Below are 24,760 nucleotides of genomic sequence, written 5' to 3'. Positions count from 1 at the left end.
GAGGTGGAAAAAAACAAAAAAGAGGAGCCATGCATGAGTCCTATGGTGAGGAGGGGACTGAGAGAAACCCAGGAAAGCTGGGGGGGAATTTATTTTAGCTGAGCATCGTCAGGTGGGTCAGTTGATGGCTATGTGGTTTCAATGCGTGCACAGAACAAAACACATTGCTAGAGTGTCATAAAGAGAAGAGGTGGATTCAGAACTACCTAAGAACAAACTGCAATTTGCCTCCTGTCTTAAGGCTAGGAAAGAGCTGGCCATCCTAGAGGAAATGCAACTCAATGTCATAACAACATTTCAAAGCATTTTGGAGATTAAGGAGTAGATTAAGGAGAAATTCAGGTACAAAAACCCAAAGAAGCCGAGGAACTCTTTTTGCCAAAGGGTTTACAAGTGGCTGGATAAAAATTATTGAGGAAGAAAGGCCTTGTAATTAAACCCTTAACTTGAGATTCAGGTTCTTCTTCTCACCTTAGCTTAATGCCTAAAACACATGCACAACAGGAGGTGCCTTATAAATTTGTAAACACTATGTTGCTTAAAGGTACACGATACAATACAAAATTTCATAATCCATGGCCTGCTCTCAGGAGGCTACAGTGGGAACAGCTGGCTGGCTATGCAGCAGCTTTGTTCCTGTGGTAAATATATCTAAGAAAACTAAGGTAGTGTCACAGTACGCAAACTTGTGCCAGGGAGAGATTTTGAGTCTATTGTGTCTGTTTCTGTGTGGAGGAAGGAAAGTGTTTTTCACCTTCCAGACTTGTTTGGGGCTTTTTAGTAGGAAGCTGAAACAATTACCTGAACAGAGCCATAGAGATCGTAAACTTTGACTCTCCCAAATAAGCATTTTCTGTTGTACAATAGCTTCCAATGAGCGAGACACCTTCTGCCCTTCACTTTTGTTTCATTAATGTTTTGTTGTGTCACAACACATCGCACCAAAAATCGAGGTAGGAAACAAAAAGAAGAAAAGAATCCTTATAGTGAATCTTTACTTTTGTCTGGAATCCTTCTCTGGATGTTTATGGCATCCCATAAAGTTGCTGAAACATGCCTGCTATATTTTTAATTGTCATTTTAAATGCCAAAACCCAGAAGTCTTGCTTATATTGTATGCGAACACAGTGTCTGCTTATGTTCAAACCCTCAGGCACTTTAAATAACTTTACTGTACACAGAGAACGTTGTTCATTTTGTTTTTACAATTTTTGCCTGTGTAGAAGGAGCTCTAAAGTCTTGAGAACATAAATGTATGTTCATAAGCAAGGAGCAAGATCACAGCTGGAATCTACCTGAGCCTTGGATCATATTTCAGCAGTGGCACGAAGCGAAAAAGCAGCTTATTCCTCTGTTTAATTTACAAGAGCTACAACTGGAACAGCACATACTAGACTTACTGACGTAACGCACAGGTGAGCGCATGTTACAGGTCCACCTCTGTGCCTGGTCCACAGGGAATATCAGACTGTTTCAGCCAGGCTTAAGAGCTGTTACCGCTGTAGCCCTAGAGGAACCTGGTCCAAACCCTGGTGTGTTAGTAAAGGTGGCAGCTGCCATAACAGACTTCTGTGTAGGCTACAAACTTGGGGCGTAAAATGGGGGTCTTTTTATTGATTCCAGTGAGTTTCATACCAAGCCTCCATTGTTCTGTCTTAAAGAATAAACCATTACAGAGAATTCACAAGCCAATTTGCTTTTTTCTTTCAAGGATTAAATAGGAGCAGATCATAATTTCCTTTAAATGCATCTATTATTCATCAGTATTCAATAAGTTTTAATATGAGCTTAAAAGCAACAGCATATATATCTTTATACTCAATTTCCATCTGCTCCCTACATGTGTTCTGAAACTCACATTTTATGTTTAGATGTGATTGACCATGAAAGTCACAGGGTAATACGTGTTCCCTGAGTAAAGACACAGACAAGTATCTGGACAATGTTCATTTTTCACATTAGTTTGATGTAAATAATTTTACATGCAATTTTGCCACTTCCTTTCTGTAGGAATCCCTGCAAGTAGGTTAGCATACTGTGGCTTGCAGAAAGCTGACACATAGTATTTACGAACAGAGAGGAAGTAAATTCATTTCAGTGTTTGATTCAACATTGGAGAAAGGCTTTTTTCAGTATTTATTCACCCACGGCAATAAGAGAAGGTAGAGTCCCTCCTCTAGTCCAGCCATACTAGCAGACAAGGAAAATTCTGCTGAGTGAGGACTACAGACGAGGGGTCAAAGAAAGAGATGCTTCATTTCTCAGTGTGCGTCCCATACAGCCAGTCCTGTAAAAGCTGTCATTATTTTTAACATGCGCAGCAGAGGAATAGGTGGAGAAATTAAGCCATGCACATAAGGTAACACCCTTTTTTTAAACCTCCCCCATTTTTTGCAATGACATGTACAAGGGTCATTTGGGGTTTTCCTTCCCTTGAAGTCTGGGTTTCCTGAGAGGAAAGAAAGCTGAAATACAGGAACAAGTGGCTGTACACCATTTCCACCAGCATAGTAGACCTTCCTCATTGACACAGGTTTAGGAACCACATCTGAATCTCCAAACTTCCTGATGTTTTCCCTTTGAAAGGAGGGAAGACGGGGAAGGAGATGGGTGGAGAAGGTGAAGAGGTGGTTCTGTCCTTTTAAAGGCCTTGCAAACACAGCAAAACTGCTCCCTTACCCTTAAATCTACCATAAAAAGTAGGTTGCGATACAAGTGGGAAATACAAGGAAATGTTTCAAGTAATAAAATGTACTGGACTAGCACCAAACTTCTGCTTAAAAAGCTGTTCATAATAAGCAACGATTACTTACAGTATCATTGCAAGATCATTAGAGGACGCAAAGATCGAAGAGTACCTGGTTCATCTGGCTGAGACCTGGAAAACAGTGTCACATGTCAGCAAACACCACCAGCAATCAACGTATTTTTTTTTATGAGGGCTGTTAGAACAGGAGGAAATGTTCAAACCCAGACTGCTGGGCCACTCTGTGACCTAATCCCGGCCAGAGAGAAGAAAATCTGCCATTCACTAGATCACTACTGATAAAAATCATCGATTCACTAGACGAGAACATCAGTTTGTCTGGGTTGTATTGCAGATCACTTTTAAGCCTCTAAAAGCGCTAATGGGACCCTAGAGATACTAAATACATTATGCAGCTGTGTAGGTGCTAGAAAGATGAATATAGGTTGATTTTTACAAACTTAACCTATGCAGAGTGAGTCATAATTTGCACCTTGCGTCATTCAATAAATGGGTCTTTTGAAAGTCAACTCACCGTGAATGTGCTGCTCGCTCTCAAAAAGCAAGAACCCTGCTCTCCTGCCCACAGGCTGCCTAGCTGTAGGATCAAAAAAGCTATTCTCCCTAGGTTACAGTGTGATGGCAATAACAGGATCCAAACAAACAACTACATGTTTGTGGGTTTGTTCTTAAAAGGTCAAAAGGTTTTGACTGAAACAAATGTTTTTATATCATGAAAGATTCATTCTTAATCATAAATGTGCATTATTCTCATTGTTACTGCTGCTGTGCCTTGTAACAGTCTTTCTTGGTTCAATTACGTCTCACATCAACTTTTTAATTAATACCTTCATTAAGAAAACCTTGAAAGTTTAGATAAATAACATTTGCTATTGTGCATTTCAACCGTGAAGGAAATTTTTCTGTTTTGTAGTCACCCAGGGGAAAGAAAAGCAAGTAGAGAGGAGGTCTACATGTTCACAGGGATCTCGGCACTGAGGAGACAGCATAATCATCTTTTGTTGAATACGAAAATAAGGAAAAACAAAGTAAACAATACCCTTTTGTTCTGCACAAGAAAGGCAGGGCTTTAGTAGTCTTTAAACGAGATAGAAAATTTCCATCCAAATGGAACCATGGAGTAGGTAGACACATACAACGTTTTGGAGTTCAGTGCTTAAATTTAATACTGTGCCAAACAGTGTTGATGAAGGGCATTCAAAAATAGAATACAAACGAGAAAGCTGTGGCTCCAGTATGGCACTGGGCCTCCACTGCAGTTTGGTGTTAGGGTCTCTACTTTAATAACAGGGTCAAATGAAAAAAAGTGTAATTGGCTTGATTTCCCTAAGGAAATTCAGTGGAATTGTAAACACAGGCTGACTAGTACATATTGCTAAAACTTCAGCATTCAGTGTCAGATCCAAGAAAAGGCCTTAGGCACCCACTGAAGCGCAGAAACGTATCCTTTCCTTCAGCACTTTTGCAGCTCGCTAACTCAATCCCCCCGCTCAGAGTACTGGTACATGTGAACCCCATCAGTAGACACTGAATTCTCCCAACTCACTGTGCAGGCAAACTAGCACCCTAATTCAGGCTTCTGAACCCCAGCCTCAGAGCTGGGTGCCTATGGCCTTTAGGGATCTTTGCCTTAGTGCATTAAAATCCCTTGTTGAGCCCAATGCGACACATTGTCCTTAACACCGTACATACATGACTAGTGATCCAGAATAGGAGCATAAATCCTTTTTAACTTAGTTGTGGTCTCTCCTAAGCCTACCCAACCCAGGCAGCAAGCATGTGGTGCGCAGAGAAGTCAGCAGCAATACATGCCCCCCATGCATACAGACAGATCGGGTCAACTTCAGCAAATAGTCACTGGTTTTGAAGAGGAGGGCAAGCAAGATTGTACCCTGGCTTTAGGAAATGAAAAATTACCCCCTGAACTCTAAGAAGTGACCTTTGAAGGAAATAAAATTTCACTTCAGTTTCTGCTAGATGAACTGTTCCAGCCCACACCAGTATCTTACATACCAGTATGTGAAGTCTCACATAATATAAGCCTCACCTAAGTCTCACAAAATATAAACAAAATTAAACTGAGATATATGCGCAGTAGAGGACATGGCAGCTCTCCTCTTTGTCCTTTCCTATCATCACCTATTCCTATAGCACAAGCAAAGGCCACTGTCATTTGAATTTGAAAGAAGTCCTCTTATTTTAAAATTTATTTTGGATCAGATCTGTTCTTAGCTGCATTAGTATAAATCTGCTATCTTCTCATGGACTTTCTCCAAATATATTCTGGTGCAAGCAAGATCAGAATCTTATTTTGGTGATAATTTGCAGGGTTCTGCTAAAGGTCAACAGTGGTGCAGGCCACAGAATTGGTGAATTCTCATCTATTTATGGGGAAAATAATTTACAGTTATAAATTATTATAATAGCAACATGATTTTTTTAAAAAAGATAACTTGTAGATAACGTTTCAAGCATCTTGCTTAAAATTTTAAACCTATCCATCAATTAACAATAATTAATCACCAAGCATGTTATGTGTGCTGTTAGCTGCAGCTTTCATTACAAGAAAATAAAACAAGTCTAGGAAAAACTGTCTTGGAGTCCCTATTTAACACTTCACACGCATGGTTGTGTAAAGCTCCTATCAGTATCCATCAGTACCCTCCACCATGGGCAACCTCCCTGACTGCCAGGGGGCCTGGGAGATTTTCTCATCAGTGGAAGAATCAAGTGATTTGCACCTTAGAAAAATTTCAGACTTATTCTTTGCGTGTGATTTGTGTTCCAGGTGGTGGTAAGAGGTAAATCCTAGAGGCTTTCTCCACAACGATCGAATGCCAAGAAGTGGAGTAGTTTACTGGAACAGCAGCAGCTTCTAATGTCTTTGCAATGACAGTTCTAACTAGAAAGGTATGATATTTTATATTCTGTGAAGCCGAGCTAGACTCTTTTGGCAAAGAGTCTGTCTGCCTACCGAGGGTGGGGTAGGTATTTACTATCTATATGATGACTTCCTACTGCAAGTGGGTCAGGCAATTCAAATAACTAGCCAAAACTGCCTTCGGTCGAGTCTGGTGGAAGTCTAGCCTGTAAGTAAATACGTCCCTCTGGTACAGAGTGCACATCCTTCGTCATGTGATGTCTCAGCCATTTCCTGGTACTGCCACTCCAACAAATACTTCACTTTATCTCCCTCCGCCTGTAACATTGGCAGTTTCACCACTGAGGTTGCTGTTGCTGCAGTTTCTGGTGTCAATGGCCTGCTGTGAACTGAAAAAACACCTGCTGAAAAGCACTTGAATGATACCAGAGGCTCCTTCTTTCTCTGCCTTTGTTGCAGCACACCGGGCAATCATCCAATTTGTTGGTTCTGCTTGTCCAGCTCCAACCCAAATGTTTCAGAATCCAGCCTGCACAAATAATCAGGTTTTAAACAAAAACTGCAGCAGAAGATCAGCTTGCTGCATGTGATCGGTGTAATGCTTGGCTTTCCCTTACATTCAAACACGTGGACTGTGTTCGTTCTGGCATTTGGAGTGGGGTCAAAGGTATTGTGTGTGTCTGGTGGGGTGGTAAATCCCAAGCTCGGCAAGACTGCAGAGGTGCTGCCTTACACAGTGGTTAAGAAATAACTTATTTCTGGTTGTAATGTTAAAAGAAAGGTATGAAGTAACTTGAAAGGTAAGAAATAACTACCAGCTCCCACCTGGATCCTGCAGGCACTGTGGATGGAGCAGGCTGCCCTGTCCCATGGCAAATCTCACTTCTGCACAAAGCAGCCTCCCCATCAGCCTGCGCAACAGCACCCGAGAGAGCTGCTGGGAAAGGACGCAGCGGTTATTGAAAAGATCCTGCAAGTATTCGGAATATAGCTGTTTGTTTGCCAAACATACAGTGGTATGGCTTTGTTAACACTTGGGGCAAGGCTGTTCATATTGCGCCAGTTCACTAAATTGTCGAGCTCTGAAAGCGAGTGGAAATTTTGACAAGCTTTGCAGTGAATAACAACTCTTCCTAAGAAATTCAGTTATTTCGGCAGACTACAGTTGGACCACAAAAAGAGAGGTCCTGAGGAGCAAGGAGATCCTACCCATACAAGTCAGCAAGACCAAGAGGTGTCACCATGTTTCATAACTCTGTCCTTCACTGGAAACCAAGTCAGCAAAGCAAAAATATGTTCCCAGGCTAGTGGGCTCTGGGTTAGACTGATGACTTCTGGGGAAGAGCTTCATGAATCCTGGCAATTTAGAGTAGCTCTTTTAAAACTAAATTTCTGAAAACGAACAAGTTATTTCACAGATGAACTGTTATCATGAAAAGTTTTGAAAACAAGCACACTTCTGTAAAGAACAAACGAATGTCAATATTATTCCTAAATGTATCTGAAAATTAATACTGTAACCATGTGTCACTTAAAAGTACTCTGTTTTGATCTTCACAAGGTTATCCCAGTTGCTTTGCCTCATAAAATTAACCACAAACACAACAGTGAATGAGTCAGAACACAAAGCTGACTCTAAGAGAAGGGATAAATGCCTTCGGAGAGCACAGCAGACAGGAGGCACGAAGCAAAGCTAAGGGTGCAGCAGCGTGTGGTAACTGCTGAACGAACAGGGATTGGGATAAAGAGAGAACACTTTTCTGTTAAAATTCCCATTTATTTCAAGCTCTTTCACCTCCCACCAAGGCAAATGACTCTTGCAGGGTCTGGAACACCTGATCTGACCGACCAAAGTCTGAACGGGACAGATGTGAGCTACAAGATGCAAGCTCTGAGCAGGAAGGTGGCCCACAGGCTCCGGCACTTCTGCACAGGGGCTTTGAAAAGAGTTTCCAAGGGGCTTACACAAAAAGTTCTTTCAAAAGTGCTCCATAAAATGCACCTGAAGAAAGACTGTTAGGAGGAGACTTGGTTTAGCTCTGTTCTCTTCTGGTTAGCTCAGATGTTTTTTCACACACAGAAACACACGTACAGACTTAGTACACTGTACAATGCCTCACTAAAGTCATCAAGTGGTGGTTATAACTTCATCCAAGATCAACAAGGTCTTTTTCCACAAGCAATCCTTTGTGTTTGGGAAGCCTTTGCCCTGAATTTCACTGTCTCCCAATCAACTAACAGGTGCTCTGCGTTCAAACGCGAGCTATTTAAGGGCAACCTGCATAACAACTTCCCAGGCTGGCAAGCAATCTTAAATAGTAGTTAGGTACTGGAATGGGTAAGTTTTACTCAGACAGAAACACTCCCAACAGGAAAAGAAAGGGGAAAAAAAGAGAGGGAAAATGATATCTTTGTTGGTTTCCATTTCATTTTCTCTTTCATATGTTGGCATAATAACTCTCAAAGAAGAGAACGAGGCTCCCAAAACCAGACACCGTGGTAATCGGACATTATACAGTGGTTGTTCTTAAAACTTTCCCATTTTGTTTTGGTCAACAACATAATGTGCTGATTGCATATGTGATATTTTCTCCACTTTCACAGGGCACAGATAGACATATACAGCTAACACTCAAAGCCTGTTATTTCGGGCAAATTGACTTTTATTTTTTTCCCTGGAGAAAGCACTTTGGGGTAGGAAAAAAAAGTGAAAAAGCGCTCTCAGCTTGGTGCCAGATGTGTCACTGTGCAATGCAAAGCCACACTAGGATTCTATAAGCCATGCAACTGCTCATTTGTGCATCATTCCCACATCATATTTTTAAAGTTTCTACGATCGGTGCATTGTATGGCATAAAATGTGACGTTTCCCATACAGAAGTCCCTGCTAAGAGCATTGTATACACACTGCCTTATGCCACCATATGGGCAGGACCATACCCCTGGTTTCTTTGGTCTAATGTCACCCAGGAAAGGCTTCTGGATTCTTATAAATTCATGTGAACCAGAAGAGACTGCTGCTGCGCGCCACTACTGAAGGGCTTAAAGAAGACGTCAGCCAAACTCAGAGGATGTGGGAAAGGTGTCAGTGCCTTGAAGATCATTCAGATGAGGAAACAGAGAGGAGAATATCAAACAAAGACAAAAAATCCCTCAAAGACTGGTGTATGCCTCCAGTACCTTGTTGAATTTCAAGGAGCAATGCAGTGCTTTCACTTAGTCTACACAAGAGTAAGCAACAGGCTCCCATCACCACCTCATCAGGGTCCCTCCACTCGCAGAGGGCACAGGGTGACGCGTGGTCTAGAAGGTAAGTTGGTTCAAAGGTGCATGGGAAGGTCTATGCAAGTAGCATTGCTGGAAAGAAGTCTTGTGGTCAACAAATATACATGAGCCCTCACAATCTCCTGGATATATAAAGTAATACTCATTTGCTGAGATGCTATACAATTACTCAAGAGTGAAATACATCCCTGTGTGAGTGGTAAGTTTCCAGGCAATGATGGAATTATATTGTTGAGGAGATTGTGACATTACTGTAAGTGCCATCATTTCTGCTACTGTAATGTTTCAGTCTGCATAAAAACAAAACTCTTACCTCGTCTCTGTCCTCTTCTTCCCCTATGCCAACACACAAGTACTGGCACTGCGTCTCTTTTATATTTAATCATAACTATTGATATTTATGGGGCATGTGAATACATGGGCAGGAGAGACAAAGAAGAAAGATGTTCATAGGCACTGCTGGTTGTGAAACAAGAAAGGCTGTGTCACAGGGAGCACGTCAAACCCATAAATAGCACCCATGGTGTTATAATAACGAAAAAGGAAAGTATTTTTACTATGTAGTCCTAACGTGTTATAGCAGGTCTGATAACACACACACAGAGGAACAGCCATACCAGTGAGAGCCAGCAGAGCTCCAGAAACTATTCCACAACAAAATCCATAAAGCAGCAGTAGGCCACAGCATCACGGCTGCAGCTAGAAGATGGGCAGCATCTTCCCATGTACAACAGGACATTTACTAGGATATATAGGTCTCTGCATGTGAACTGTCTCTGCTTGCACCAAATAAGGCATCTCCTGTGCACAACCAAAGGCCAGGATGAGGTACGCACAGGAGATGGCAGCTTACATCATTCAAACCTGGACAGGCGTGCTAGACAGAGCGGAGGTCAGCAGGTGCACAGACATGCTCTTTGAAGACTCTTACTCAGTATCAGTTGTGCAACAGGTTATCAGCGTGGGTTGCTTCCGTGTACGGTCATGACCCATAAGAGTGGAAAAACTTGTTTTGTAGTAGTGGAGGGATTTTCCTGAACTAGGTTAAATAATATTTATTTAACTGAAGCCTGCAGTTGCTGGAGCTGCTCTGGATTGATATTAGCATAGCTGAGCTCTTTCATCTTCTTTCATCTGCCACAATGCAGAAAATCAGTGTCTATTCATTTTTGTATTCATTCAACCTTCATACCAGAAACTCAGAACTGGTTTTCTGGATCCCTCGATCCTTCAGACGGAGAAATCTGACAATTTCTCAAACCACAGGAAATTTAAAAATAGCACTTGTTCCAGCACAGCTACACATTGTTGTTCTTGAAATCTGGGTTAGAAAATACTTACAGAGTCTCTAAAAGAGAGAGGCCTGAAGCGAAGCGTCTCTGTTACTGCATTCTTTTATTTAAACAATTAACCCTGTGAACAGAAGAGCCACTGAAGACAGATTTGGCATTGATTTTGTTCCTTCAGACTAATTCCTACATGGATTCCCCAGTGTCTAGTAAGTGTTTTACCTCTACTGCAGACATCCCCTGGGGAGAGGGGGAGGCACAACAGTGGGAGACACAACTTGGGCCTCTGCACTGTATTCAATTTTTTATTTTCACTAAACATACAGGATTTTATTTTCAAGACCTCCACCCTTCCAATTTCATGGACAGGTTGACAAGTTACTGGAGGAGAAATTCAGACATTTCTTTAGCAAACCATGGTAAATATTCTCTCTGCCCTGCAAGCTTTACCATCTAAGGGAAGCAGGTACTAGTGACAGCTTTGCAGAAATCCACTGAAGTACTCTGCAAAGTGCTTTTTGGGATTTCTTTCAGGAGAGCAGAATACAGACCCCCCACCTGGCAGACACTGACAGCCTCTACTCAATGCAGCAATTTGGTAATTATTTACCCTTCACTCTCATACTTCAGGTGGGCTAACGAAGCTGTTTCCCCTGACGGAGAAGAACCTCATAGACTAACCTAAAGTCACTTAACAGCTCCAGCTTTGGATTCTGATGGATGCTACTATCGAGTGCTCCTCCCTGCTAAATATGCCCATCGAAGCGTTTTATTAGCCCACACAGCAACTGCAGCTGCCTCCTTTCTCCCTAGATGAGCACACTTGCATTTAAGGACCTTCCTGGCTAGCAAAATTAGAGACATCACAAGTTCCAGCAGCTAGGGTTTGGTACAGTCTAATAAAACAATGAAAGAAGAGTAGTAGATGTGTCACCTTAATCCAGTTTAGGGACCTACATTTACTTAATATGCATTTGCCTATTTTAAGCAGCCTCTCAATATTATACACTTCTTCTCTCCCCGCCTTTTTACACTCCAGCTGCAATATTTCAACAACTAAGGGGATAACTTTCACTGCAAAGACGTTTAACAGTATTTTCAATTATGGTCTGCTTGTGAAGAGCTTACAGCATAAGAACTGAACACTTCTTCATAATTCTTTTTAAGTACAGACTATTAACAAAGGCCTGTAAGTGTACACACAGAATCTACACAGTGAAGAGGTTGTGATTAGCAGATGATGGTTTTTTTTCCCACCATAGGTGGATCAGTATGCGCTTGGGAGTAAATCTGCTGTCTTTTGGGAATGATTCCAGTTAACTCCATTCTACCCACATTTGCTTTGCTTGGTTCTGCTTCAGGAACTGAAACTAGCTTGGCTCTGCCATTAAATAACTGAGCAGGAAACAGCAGAAGGTTTACCATATACAGGCTGGCCAGGGGTGGAGCGATACACTGAACTAAAAATACAGCAAAGATGATTGTGTTTGGGAGATTCAGACTGCTTCCATTTTAATTAGGAGATATACGAGCTCCCAGTGCTGGTGATTAAGTTATCTTCATTGAATACACATTCTCATAACCAAATGTCATCATACTTCAAAAAGGGAAGTATTGAGACATAAATGCTTAATGCCCCAAAATGAGGATCTGGTCAAAAATGCATTTGGCACTTAGTCAGTTTGTCTGGGTGCCCTTTAGCAGTTAGGGTGCCTCTCTGCCCCATCCCACACACAAGCAATGGGGTTAGATGAAACTTTTAGTGGCATATCAGAAACTTCAGTAATAATGCTAACCTGATAGGAAGTTTAAGCATGGGTGGGGATGGCGTTTGTTTTGAAACTGAGGGAAAGATAGGAAATAGCCTCAACCACTCAGATGAAAAGTGGCAAGCAAAATACAATGCTGCAAATGCAATATAAAATTTGAGGAAATTTTGGCAAGGGAGTAGTTGCAAACCAAGTCCCAAGTGATTAGCAGGAGAGAATTAAGTACCAAAATATTCTTACTTCAAATCCTTCAAACTACTGTCCTCAAATCCTTCAAACTACTGTCCAATCTTTTAATTAACTTGTTACAAAGATGGAAGAAAAAAGAGTTTGTTTGTGCTCTTAGCTGCCACTGATACACACTAAGGTAGCATCAGCGCAATCAGTGAATCAAGGCAAAACAAGCAGAAACGAAATCCAGTTCCAGACTTGGGTAGCAAACTCTGCATTTGACCCTATGTTATTCATTGAACAATAAATATTTTACTGTCTCCCAATCACATTCTGGAAGAATGAATCCTACTCCAGATCTTAACTGGACTGCAAAAGTAAAACCTAGACAACCCATTTATTGATACTGTGAAACATCCAAACAAGTAATTTCTTAAGCAAAATATAACAGCTGGAAAAATAAACCTCAAGCTGTTATTGAGAGTTCAGCTACAGAGAAAGAAAGTGAAATGGTTGAAACAGAAAAAGCACTTCCCAAGGAACGCTAAGAATGGGGTGAGCCCCAGTTGCTCTGATTGCTGGCAGATCCATGTGGCTGTTTGGTTTGATGGATGAAGAGATAGGAAGTCAGGTGGGAAAGTGCCCCCATGAAAGTAAATCTGCATTGTATCTAATCCACTAGGGAGAAAAACTGGGGGGAAAAATATTGTTGGCAAAGTATGAGGCACGCAAAGCTGCTACAGCATGCTTGCCGTCCTTCTGGGGAGAGCAGGAGCACGGATGTTAACAGAGGGATCTCCACAGCCTGGAGAAAAAAAAAAAAAGACAAAGCAAAGAGTGCCTATCCAAGAAAGTTACTCCTATCATTATAAGTGTTCCCAGCTCTATTTAAAGAAAGTAAAAGAGCCAACAGGAGAAGCTGTGTTTTGCAGCTTTGCATAAACACCCGCAGATAAGGGTGGTACCAGGTGTCAGCTAGCCCTGCAAAGTCACTGAAATGTCAAGGATTGTTTTTCCTCTACTCCCTTTCTCTTTCCTCCGACTGGGAACTGCCAATGTTTATTTAAAAGATATCCCTCGTATTTGGCAAGAATGCCAGCAGGGCAGACGTTAATGGATTATTATTTGGAGCTGGAAGGCTGCCAAGGTGATAAGGCTAGCCTGCCTACCCGCAGGCCCAAAGCTGTGCCATTAACAGTGGGAGTCAGAAATGAAATCGTCCTGCCAGATGCTTTGCTATACTGAGTACAGCAGAGACTTTAAAAGTGACCTGCCTCCAACTTATATTTGATCTGACCTATAAAAATAATTAAATAAGCAAAGAGGCAGACACGGGCTATAATGGGGGACGAATCCATCTGTAAGACCCAGGTCTGATTCTTTTTTGCAGCGGCGTGGAGAATTTGTTCAAGCCACTGTGAAGTCACTGAGAATGTTTCCGTTCACTTCTCTGCCCTTGAACTAGATCCCAACCTGGAAGCCCTGAACTCAACCGCTAAAAGCAGCACAAGTGAGAGGCCTCATTGTACTGCTGCAGCTTCAACAGTAAGGTGACAACAAAAACATACCTCATTTTTAGCTCCGCTCTGAACAGGAAGAGCATGTCTTTGTGCAGCTATCCCCACAGTAAAATGGTTAATGGCAGTACCCCCTGAGAAGGCAAGCCTGAAGGAATGTGGTATTTTGTGTCTGAGATATATTTAGATTAACATTGTTTACTATTAATCTTCTTCTCTGCAAAGCCCTTTCTTTTCCAACAGACAAAAAACGACCAGTATCGCTCCACCCTTGTTATCATATGTTCCTTGGAAGACGACCTTTTCCATGGCCCATCAGACAGCATGCACTATAATTAAGGTGTTTATAATACAATTCAGTAAAAGCAGGAGCTGGGGCACAGTAGCATTTACTGCTGTGATTGAAAGCCTGCAAGGTTATGTGGAATTTACCAAGTAGTAATTTTATCTGTTTGGAGCTGGCAAAAAAATAGAAACTTTGTGCTCATTTGAGAAGTTGGTCTGCCACTAATGAAGTCAAAGTAAATAGAGCTACTTTCCTACTTCTCATGAATGCATGCAATGAAGTATTACCCCAGACAGGTGTTCCCTCCGAAAAGAAAACACGCATAAAGATTTAGCTACTTTTTTTCTCTAGATTTCTTTTTTCTCACCTTAAACATGCCTAAAACAAACCCACAGGCTCCCATACTGTTACCTCAGGGAGAACACAGAGCGCACCTTTGCTGGTGACCTCTCCTGGCTCCAATGTGGACCACAGTAAAGTCAGGTTCAGAACATGGTAACACCCTCACGTAGAGCAGTCAGTCATTTCACACCAAGGGTGATGGCTAATACTTCCAAAGGAAATTCAGTGACGAAATCAAAATACATTTCTTTACTTACTTCTGACATTTCACTGTGCCTTTGTGCAACCACTCCTGAGGTTTTCAAGCAGGATTGTTCTCTGAAACAAGACTCTACCAGCAGCACAAAATTCAGACATCTGGAGCTGTAGAGCCATCCTCTGTATCAAGGCAGTCATAAGGAAAGTGTCGAGTACACAAGTCAAAAGAGAACGAATCTAACAGCAAACCTGGGGTCTGGAAGCTGGTCTGACTTTTCTGTCTGCTTTTTGTACTGTGCTAGTATTGCAGATATTTGAGTATTTGCCCTGTAGCTAAGGCAGCGTAGTATGGCTGATCCGGAACGGTTCTGTCCTCTCCCTACTAACTGAAAGAAGAATAAGGAAGGAAAAAACCTTCTTTTTCATCTGATATTCCTGTCCAGTTTCTTGATGGGAAGATACATGAGGTTACAAAGACAAAGTCTTTTTGATGGATGCATCAAGACTTAAATGAGATTGAAGGCATTCTGGTTTCTGGAGGTAATTTACATTTTTAGATTAATGCCAAAGCTGGAATACAGAGTTTAACCAACTCTACACTTATTTTACTCCGTAGTCTTCAAGGAGAATCTTCACAACAGGAAGGTGTTAATTGCTGAAACTCTATTGGGTCATCAACATTGAAAACTATAGAATTCCTGGATGTAGCTTCATATTAGCATCAGTTCCTGTGGTGACTATTTAATGTGGAGATTGTTTGGTATCTAAGTGCCTTGGTCTCATAGCCATGAACTACTGGAGCTTAAGAAAGGTAAGTCACCCATGTGTGTAGTGCATGGGGTCTCCAGGCTGTGATGGCACAGGCAAAACAGTTTGTAGAGAAAAAAAGCACTGCTGCAAAGAAGGATAAACAACCCAGGCCTGTAAACACCATTTATTATTGTTTCTTTATCACTCACTAGGAAACAAAGATTGTGTTTCTCAGCAGCAGTTTTACCATTACAAACAGCAATCTGATTCCATGGTATCACAGCTTATTCCTAGCATGAGGAGTGGGTGCACCAAGGAAGGACAGATGGAGGCTGTGCCACAATCAACATTCAGTAGGGTGTCTGTCCTCACCCACTCCTCTGCCTTCTCATTCCTCTCTGACTGCACTGGGACTGCTCTGACCCCACCCCGTAAGCTGTTTCTTCCATGCTCTCTCCCTAGTTGTTTTTCAAGAGCTTTCTTGCTGCCCACATGTGTCCCCTCCTCCTCTTGGATGCTGTGTTTTCTACAGAAGCAACAGATTGCTGTGATGTTGTCCTTCTGATCTAATGAGAAAAACTCCTACAACAATGATGTGCATGTGTTTCTTTCCACGTTATTTAGCCATGGGGCTTGGAGGCACACATCTCTCCCAGGATCCTACTTTTTCTGTAGGTCCTACCTTTACTGGCACCGATCTCTCAGCTTAATAAGCTTTTCTCTCCCCCAGCCCTAAATCTGCATCATTTCTTCTTGCTCTCACCGCGCAGCCATCAGAGCCCCCACACTTTACCTGCCCTCCCTGTGGGCTGCCGCTACTATTCTCCAAGGGAAAACCTTTTACACGCAGCAAGGGCAGGAACGATCTCGTTCTCACTACACATAACCTGACGTGCAATGCTTACTAAGTTCTTAGTCATTGTATATTTGCCCACAGCTGGAGCATAACGCAGGGTTTTCTGAAGTCAGACGCAAAAGCCCTGCTGGCTTCAGTCGGGGCAGAACGGGCTCCAGGGTCACTGCTAAAACACCGTACAGCGCTCGCCCGTTTTCTCTGCCGTCCCACCTCTGACAATAGCTCGTCAACAGGATGAGCTCTTTGTGGTTGAGCTTTGCAGGGATACCACGTTTCTTTCTCATTTTTGCTCACGATCATCTTATGCCTGAATCATGGACTCAAGGATGGATTTTAAAACTGGCAATGATCATTCCTTGTACTGATACTGTTCTAAGATCTCAAAACCCTACATTCTCACACAAAGAAATTTAGCCTTTCAAATAATCCGGGGAAGATAAATAGTTGTACTCATCTTACTACAGGCAGTGAGGTAGTTACAGATCTGCCAAAAGACACACCTGGGTGTTGGTGGTAAGAGAATCCAGCTCCAAAACTTGCTCCCCAAATGATTTTCTAAATCACCTGGAGCACCAGCTAACAAATCATCTGAGTCTTTGTGCCGTGGTTAATCTCAGTGCAGAAAGCAGCACTGCTTAGCACAAAAGCTAACTCTCACCAACCGAAGGAAGTAGAAAAGTGCACTTTCTTAGTAATTAGAGTTGTACCTATTAGAGGGAACTTACCACAATGGACAATACCAATTTTTTGCCTCTCATTCCCTTCCACAATGTAACACAGCTTGGGATTATCAGTTTCATTTTAGAAAATTCTCCTTTACACATCTCACCTTCTTTCTCAGCACTTTATTGGATCACTTATATTTCTCTGTAAATTCCACCTGCCTTCCAAAGTCTCCTGTCTCCCCCCACAACAGCACTGGTGGGCTCTTTCTGCCACTGGTACTGACTCAGCCTGGGACCACGTACAATTTGCTACAGCTCCCAGGGCTGCAGTTTGAACCCCATAAAATAGCTACTTCACTTCTGGAGGCTTGAAAGACTATGTACGCCAAGTGCTAGCTCAGCTCCTCCCATGCAGACACCTCATGAGAGCGTCACAGACTAATAAGGGTCCAGTCAGCAAGGGTGCTGTGCTCTCCTGAAAGAGACAGGCAGAAAAGCAGGTCTGATATGGTGTGGGAGATGGGCTACACACATGAAGGCTGGCTGCTCGTACGCCTCTCCCCGAGAGCTCCACTGTCAAGGCCACAATATTAATGTACATGACACATCAATGTATACATTGGAGAACCTCATGGAAGTTAAGAGCTATAAGCTCCTGTGTGAAGCCACCTTGAAACATCTGGCAAGCCCTACGCACAGCAAGGGCGAAAGGGTCTATGTTGCATACGTAACTAGCCTGAACTTACTCTGTTTCACATATGCTGCAGAGTCCTCTGTACATTCAGGGACCAGCCGTCAGCAGGCCTCCTGTGTGCTGCTGCTGGGGATGGGGGAGGAGGTCTTCCAAACTGGGGATCCCAGCTTTAAGAGAGCATCGCACATGGGATTCTTATCCAGGAATAAAGTGTCTTTCCATCACTGCCAATTTTCTGGTGTTCAAGTGTCTTTTTGGTCTCAGCAAGGCAGGACTGTGAGCGTCCATTCTGAACACACTCTCTGAGAAGCCAGCCATGTACTCAAACTGGTCCCATGGACTTCACTAAAGTGGAAAGAACAAAGAGCAATGCTCCTGGAGCTCAGTTAGGTCAAATACGAGGTTTCATTTGCCCGTTGTTTAGCCGTCATCTTGAAGGCAAAAATAGGGGGTGGGAAGGCACCAGGAGAGAAAAGCATCATAAATCATTCACTGTATTAGCAGGAGGCTGGATCAGCAAGCCTTGCTCATTTAGCTACCTTAAACTTTCATCCAACCTGCTTATCCCCCAGCTGCGGGAATAACAGACCACTTGAAAGGTAATATTTTTGCTATTAGTGAAGAAAGGAAAAAATGTGATCTTTGCCGTAGCATGGGAATAATTTTTCCAGAGCTACATAGAATGAGCCTGAGTGAATACTGCTATTTTTGGCAATAGCCCTCCTGCTTAGCTCACATCAATAATTTTAATGCTTTATTTGTGGTTTGGGCTGTAAGCAATGGTGAAAGCCTGTGGAGAAAAAAAAGCGGCAAAATTTGCTAAATAATTTTGAGTTCATGACATTCATAAAAATACACGAATCTTTTCAGAATTCTTGGAGTCCATACATGCTCATAAAGCTGAGCTATGAAAGCATTTTATTTTACGTATGCAAACACCACTGAATTACTCTTTATGAGGTTTTAATTGGACCTTTAAGGTTTCAGTGGTTACAATGACAGACTGTCAAACACGCTCTTAGATTCCTGTGTCTTGCAATGTCACTAATCCAGAGAATCTCATGTTCTGTCCCAGTAGCGTTTTTCTCAGTACTTTTCACTTTTTATATCACAGCAGCACCCAGCAGCCCCACTCAGAGGTCAGGGCTCTGGTCTTTCAGGTGCTGCATAAAAAAAGACCTAAACAAGCCTTTCAAGGTCTCAAAGCACTTTACATTTTATGAGGAGATATTTCACTACAATAATTACAGCTTATGTTGTATCGTCTTCCGTGCACTCCTACAGCAGCTTTGACCCCTGTGTAGGTGGCCTGCTTTTCAGAGCTGCAGAGATCCCAGTGCTCCCCCTGAACATCACTTCTCCTCCTACGTGCCACTTGTTCTTTTCCCAAATCTGCTTTGGGAAAAAAAGCAATACCACTGGGCTATACTTGGAAAAAGATGTACCATAGGTGGGGACTTGTCCAGCCAAAAAATATGTTGTCTCCCAAAGCTCACTGCAGACTGGTCACAGGGTTTAAACCACTATTTATTTCAGAAGAAACAGCTTGATTCTTAACTGGAGTAAATCAGCAAAGCTCAATGAATCTACGCTGGTCAACCCTAAACAGAGTTGGCTCAATTCACAGTAATATGCACTGAGCAAAAGCATTTCATCACAGAAAACCAGATAAAAACTGCAGGCAGACCTGAACACCTAGAAGTGGACAGAAAAGGGCTCTCTTGCTCCTGAAAAGTCTTCCCTTCCTCTGTTTACAGAACTTATCAAAAATATCTTTAATTTGTCAAAAACATACCAAAGAAATATATAGTTGACCATCGCTAAAAAAAAACACATTAAAGCACGAACTTGCTCATACCAGTCCCAACCCACCCAAATATTCACAATCTCTTAAGTACAAGAGGAATCATACTCTAGTTAGTCATACTACTCAGGTTACTGTCACTAGGCATGTACTTAATTACTCAGTTGGATCAGGCAAGGAAAAGTATTAGCTGGGACAAATTTTGTCTCCAACAAAATCAAGTCATGAAGATAGTATTAGCATCCATGAAAGAATAAATATATTCTCATATTTTTAACAGGCAAACAACTACACAGAAGCATCAATTTAGGCTCAGCAGATACAGTTTAGGACTGTTGCTAAGTGGGTATCTTAGGTTAGTGGAGGAATAATCATTTTTACTACTCCATAGCAACTCTGTTTTTTCCTAAAAATTACATGTTTCAGTTCTGTGAATTCTGCAGCCAATGTCAAATTCAAAATAATCACATTAGCAGAAGGAAGAGCAAAAGTGCAAGAAGGGAAATTCTAGTGCCTTCCTCCAGTCAACAACTACACATGAATGATGTCAGGCTGAGACTTACACACATAGGGTTAAGTGACCAGTAAATTTTATTTTATTTTTTTTTAATTGGAAGCTAACAGGGTAGCAAGGCCATCTGCATCATGTTTACACCACCATGTACTGGTTGCAATTAGAAGTTGTGGATTTGATCATTAGTTCACTGGTTTAAACACAAATGCATTGGCTGAAATACACTCATGCTGGGTTTAATAACAGCAATCGCAGAGTGCATTATTTTAGTTCATGTTAATACTGTGAAGACTTGTGGAAAAACTGCTTGGCAGACAGACCCGTCTTTTAAATTCTGTGGTACAAACAACTGACACATTGGCTCCTTGCCTCTTAATCAAAGTATATCCAGAAAGTACATCTGGACCAGTTTCCCAACTGGGCAGTACAGCATATTCAGGGCTATAGCCCCAATAAGCCCCTTCTACTTGTACTCCTCCCTTGTCTGAAGAACCTCAAAAAGCATTGACAGACAGTGGGAATGAGAATGACCTATAAATCAGCAGCCCTGTGGACTTGACATGCACTTCGAGGGCAAGGGACCAGTTCCAGCGAATGATCCAGAAAACATAATGTTCTCTCGTCAAAATGAAAACCCCATCCTAAAATGTAGTGATTAAGACCATTCCTGGAAGCTGGAAATAAAGGTTCAAGTCCCTCTGGAGAAAAGGGACTAGAACTCAGCTTTCCTACAGCCTGGGTAAGAATTCTCTTTATTAGACTCATTATTTTTTAATTCTGTAAATCTAATTATTAGTATTTGATAAAACAGAGATGCATCCTCAACAAAGAAAATACCAATTTTCAGACAAATTGAAGATGAAACTAACTGGCAGCAGTAACAAACTGCATTTTCTAGCAAAATTACAGTTCTGAAAAATAAGCTATTATTATAAAATATTAATACACAGGCACCTTGATCAATTGAGTGTGCCTCCTCAGACATTCATAACCAGTAACTTTGCAGTTGCAGCAGGATCCCTGCTTAGGCAAAGACAGGAGTTTTCACAATGTCCCTCTCCAAGATGATGGGTTATCTTTCACCATATTGCAACATGGTCAAATTGCCCAGACTGCCCTCAGCCCATGAACACCCCTCCCTTTTCACACATCTCTTTAAAACCAAAATTGATATTTTAAAGTACCGTAGCTTTTCCGCATAACCTTCCAGCTCAAGCCACTGCCTGAGGCACAGTTACTGTGAATCATTATGTAGAAAAATATTACCCAGCATAAGGCAGCAAAAGTACATTAGAGAGAATATCAGTGTCTATACACCTAGAGCCTGACACACCAGAGAGTCACTCCAGCCTAACTTGATGAGAACGAGTGGATTTACAATAACATAAAGCTGGAATAACAGTGGTTGAAAGGAACTAAATAGGAATCAGCCTCAAACTGATTAGGGGCCATAAGGGAACATGTGGCCTCAATCATGACAATGCTGGATTTTGAGAACAAAAGCTACTTCTCCCTTTCATAGGGACACTTCTTGAATTACATACTCCTTTGAGACAGGAGACATGCTAGGCCACGATACGCAGATAACCAGGCCTAGGCAAAAGACTTCCTTCTGCTCTACACCACTTTAATTTTCTTAAGCAGGATTTTACAAATAAAAAGCACTACCTCCTAGCCCCTCAGTTCAGTATATTCCACCCGTCACAATATATTCCAGGGACCACAAACCACATGCCAAACATGCCCTCTGACTTCAGTGCAAACAGCATATGGCCAAGGGTTTCCGAGTTATTATTTGATAATACTGAAAGGTATTATAGTGTGTGGTCCATCAAAGGCATCTGAACAGTTCATTCACCCTACAGCGAAGGTTTTCCCATGCTGGTACATTTTAGCCTGCCTGTAATTTGAAAAGGATGATTTTTAGAGCTGGTTACAATTTAAACCTTCCAACTTTGAGCATTTTTTGGGACTATAATGTCAACCTTCATTAGGGAGGGAAAGATAAGAAAAATTCCATTAAAATTTAGAAAGTTTTAGACAACTGTATTTGTTTTACTTCATATTTGGAGGGCTTCAGCATCCTTGTACAAGTGGTATTACACAGATTAAATGCAGCATAATGAACTCTAGTTCAGAAGGGGAGCACAATTTGATAGAGTCAAAATCATTGTGATGTCTCCTCATACATAAGAAATTTACATTTTAGCCTAATGTGCAAAAACATTATGTAAATGTCCTTTCCCCCTCCCATCCTTAATAACTTTCAAACCAACTAGCAGATTTCAAAGACATTTAACAGAGCAGAAAAGATTTCTAAGATATTAAACTTCTATGAACTGTGTGAAAATAGATATGTGGGTAGACAAGAAAAAGGTGATTAGTGCTTCCAGCAAGGGAAAGGTTGCAAAATGGGCTTGCACTTAATGAGACTTCACCAGCTATTTTCCACACTGGAAATGAGAAGCATGATGCTTTTCCCAGTAGTGAGATAATTAATTACAGGTTTGACCTTATATTCACTAAAAAAATCCAACACAGAAAACCAGAGTCAATGTATTTTACTACTCCTTGTTTGGACTAAACTCCTTGTTTGGAAAACAAGGTAACAAGAAAACTTTCTGGTTAAAATGTGACAGTTGACCTGCAGGTGAAAGCCAGTGTGCAGACAAATAGAAGACAATAGCAGCATTTTAATTAAAAAAAAAAAAAGGAGCACCTGCTAGGTTTGATCAGATCTCCTCCTCTCACCCCAACCTGTAAATATAAACAGATGGGGTGCCTCAGGTAAAAGATATCTGGCAGCATGGAAAGATCTCTTCCCACTGGTAATGAGTAGATGGATCGTACTATCTTAGTAAAGCAAATATGATTTTTAGTCAAAATGTCAGTCGTATTTCATGGGGTTTTTTCCTTCCATTTCTGAACAGATCATGCTGGGTTCATGGTGAAATCATGTGGCATGTTGCTAGGATTGATCTGTAGAAAATTATGGATTAAAAGAGCCCCACCCAAGCCAATAGCAAATGACCAAACGCTGCCACTGTCACACATTTCATTTGGGTCATTGCTGCAGCCTCAAACTTATCATTTGTACTGGGCAAAGACCTCCTAATGTAATTAATTCCTTTTAAAGAATTGTAAAGACAAGTAATGTCCATGAGGTTGAGTGCGGAGTTTCACCTTGTCGCCTGTGCAGGCGTGCGGGCAGGCTGCACAAAGCAGTCATTCAGAGAACAGGAGGGCTCTCATTGACAGAAACACTTTCCAAAACATTCTTAACTGGAATTTTGGTGGAAGGTGTTACACAGCTCCAAATATTTGTTTCTTTGTTTCCATGGGAGCAACAGCACAGTGGTTTAATAACAAAACAACATCGATCCTCTGAGTTTGAGAGAGTTCCTTGATTTTTATTTTGAGTTAAAGATTTATTTTTCCATGGGTTTCCCCTCTCCCCAACAAACAACAAGTTGCACAGTTTAATGCCCTTTCAGAGCTTTGCAGAGGGGATCCAAAACATTAAAGACAAGTCTTGCAAAACTTGTATTATCCTGCTGCATATGATAAGCCAAGCACTGCATTAAACACGTTCTAAGAAGTCTCTATTTTGTAGACTTCAGCTATTTCATAACAGATCTTTAACCCACGCAATTGTACAATCACCCTCTCTCTGTATTAGGGAGACTTGATATAACGTCATTGGAGGGAGTGGAGTCCATAAGTTAGGGCGTAAAATGTTGTCAGCACTTGAACTTTGAATTCTAGTTGTGAAAAGAAGGGAGGAAGTAAAAAGGTGGTTATTTACATGGCTTTATTTTAAAATTTTAATCTACCTAATTCAGACCTCCTCTCCAGTCCAGAGGAAGAGGAAAACTCTTCCAGAGGGTGATTCAGGGCAGAAGTTTACTTGAAAAGCTTCTGCAAAAGGCAGCTCAGAGTCCTCTGTTCATTAACTACACAGAGAACCCAGAGACAGTGCCCTCTTATGTTAGGCACCTAAATTAATGTTTAAAGTTGGGCTGCATTTACATTCCCCAGGGATAGTGTGTAATTTTGCTGAAGTTACTGCACCTGGAAGTGGTAGGTTTGTTGTGTAAAAACTGGAATTGTGACACTTGTTTCATCCGTGGTTTTGAGACTGAAGGAATTTTTTCCTCATGTGACAGCAATGTATGCTCATACCTTATTCCCAAACCTGATGTACATATTACAATATGTACGATTCTTATTAAAATATCTGATGCCCTTGGGCCATCAGCTGGAAGTGGAGATTCGCAAAATACACAAAGTATGTTCTTGCCTCTCAGTGAGATGTGGGTGTTTGGGTACATTCTATGTCTTTGCTTCTTCTAAGCATTAGTATCACTAATATTATTTAAAAACCCATGGAAATGGTGGCCTAGCAAGTCACTCTGCTAGAAGTGAACCTTGTATGATAGACTATGGAAGAGTATAAGGAGAATCTCAGGACTAGTAAATACTAACCATGCCACTGGAAAATAAATAGAGACTGACAAATTATTGTTGACGTAATCCCTGTGAGAGTGTCTAGACTAAGAGAGTCAAACCTACTGTCCGTAGGCTGAAGCTGGCTCCCTGGAGTCTTTCCACCAGCCTACAGTTTCTTGTGCAATATCCACTGCAATTCAGCCGACAGGCACCTGCTTGCTCGTCGTCCGAGAAGGCCAGAGAGTGTAGACAGAGAGACGGGGAATGAATTCTGCTCCCCCACCTCAGCTGTCTTGTCTTTCACTTCTGTTCCTCCAGCCCACAAGCAATGCAGGAATCCCCCAAACAAATACTGTCTGTCCATCTCTACACCAGGCACAGCATCTCCAGATCTAGAGAGCATCTGGTGCTCTCAGGCTCAATTTGTGTTCACAGGTTTGAAAGTGGTTACTTTTCCACAAGCAGTGCCTCCCTTTTGTCTCCTGCCAAGGGAAAAGAGAGTCAAGATGCAAAGGAAAGATTT

The 24,760-nt window shown here is 41.7% G+C and overlaps 1 protein-coding gene across 8 annotated transcripts in view; it reads right to left on the bottom strand.

The window, feature by feature from the left end:
• The window catches only part of FGGY (FGGY carbohydrate kinase domain containing), a 325,680-nt gene that overhangs the window by 237,309 nt on the left and 63,611 nt on the right, over positions 1 to 24,760 (bottom strand). For all 8 annotated transcript variants that reach the window (XM_068405659.1, XM_068405670.1, XM_068405672.1 and 5 more), the window contains exon 5: positions 2,814 to 2,878. The gene's annotated coding sequence lies outside the window, so the exon portion shown is untranslated. The remainder of the gene's footprint in view (positions 1 to 2,813; positions 2,879 to 24,760) is intronic.

Source organism: Nyctibius grandis, chromosome 8 (genome assembly GCF_013368605.1).
Source record: "Nyctibius grandis isolate bNycGra1 chromosome 8, bNycGra1.pri, whole genome shotgun sequence".
Lineage (NCBI taxonomy): Eukaryota > Metazoa > Chordata > Aves > Nyctibiiformes > Nyctibiidae > Nyctibius > Nyctibius grandis.
This window is presented reverse-complemented; position numbering and strand designations above follow the sequence as displayed.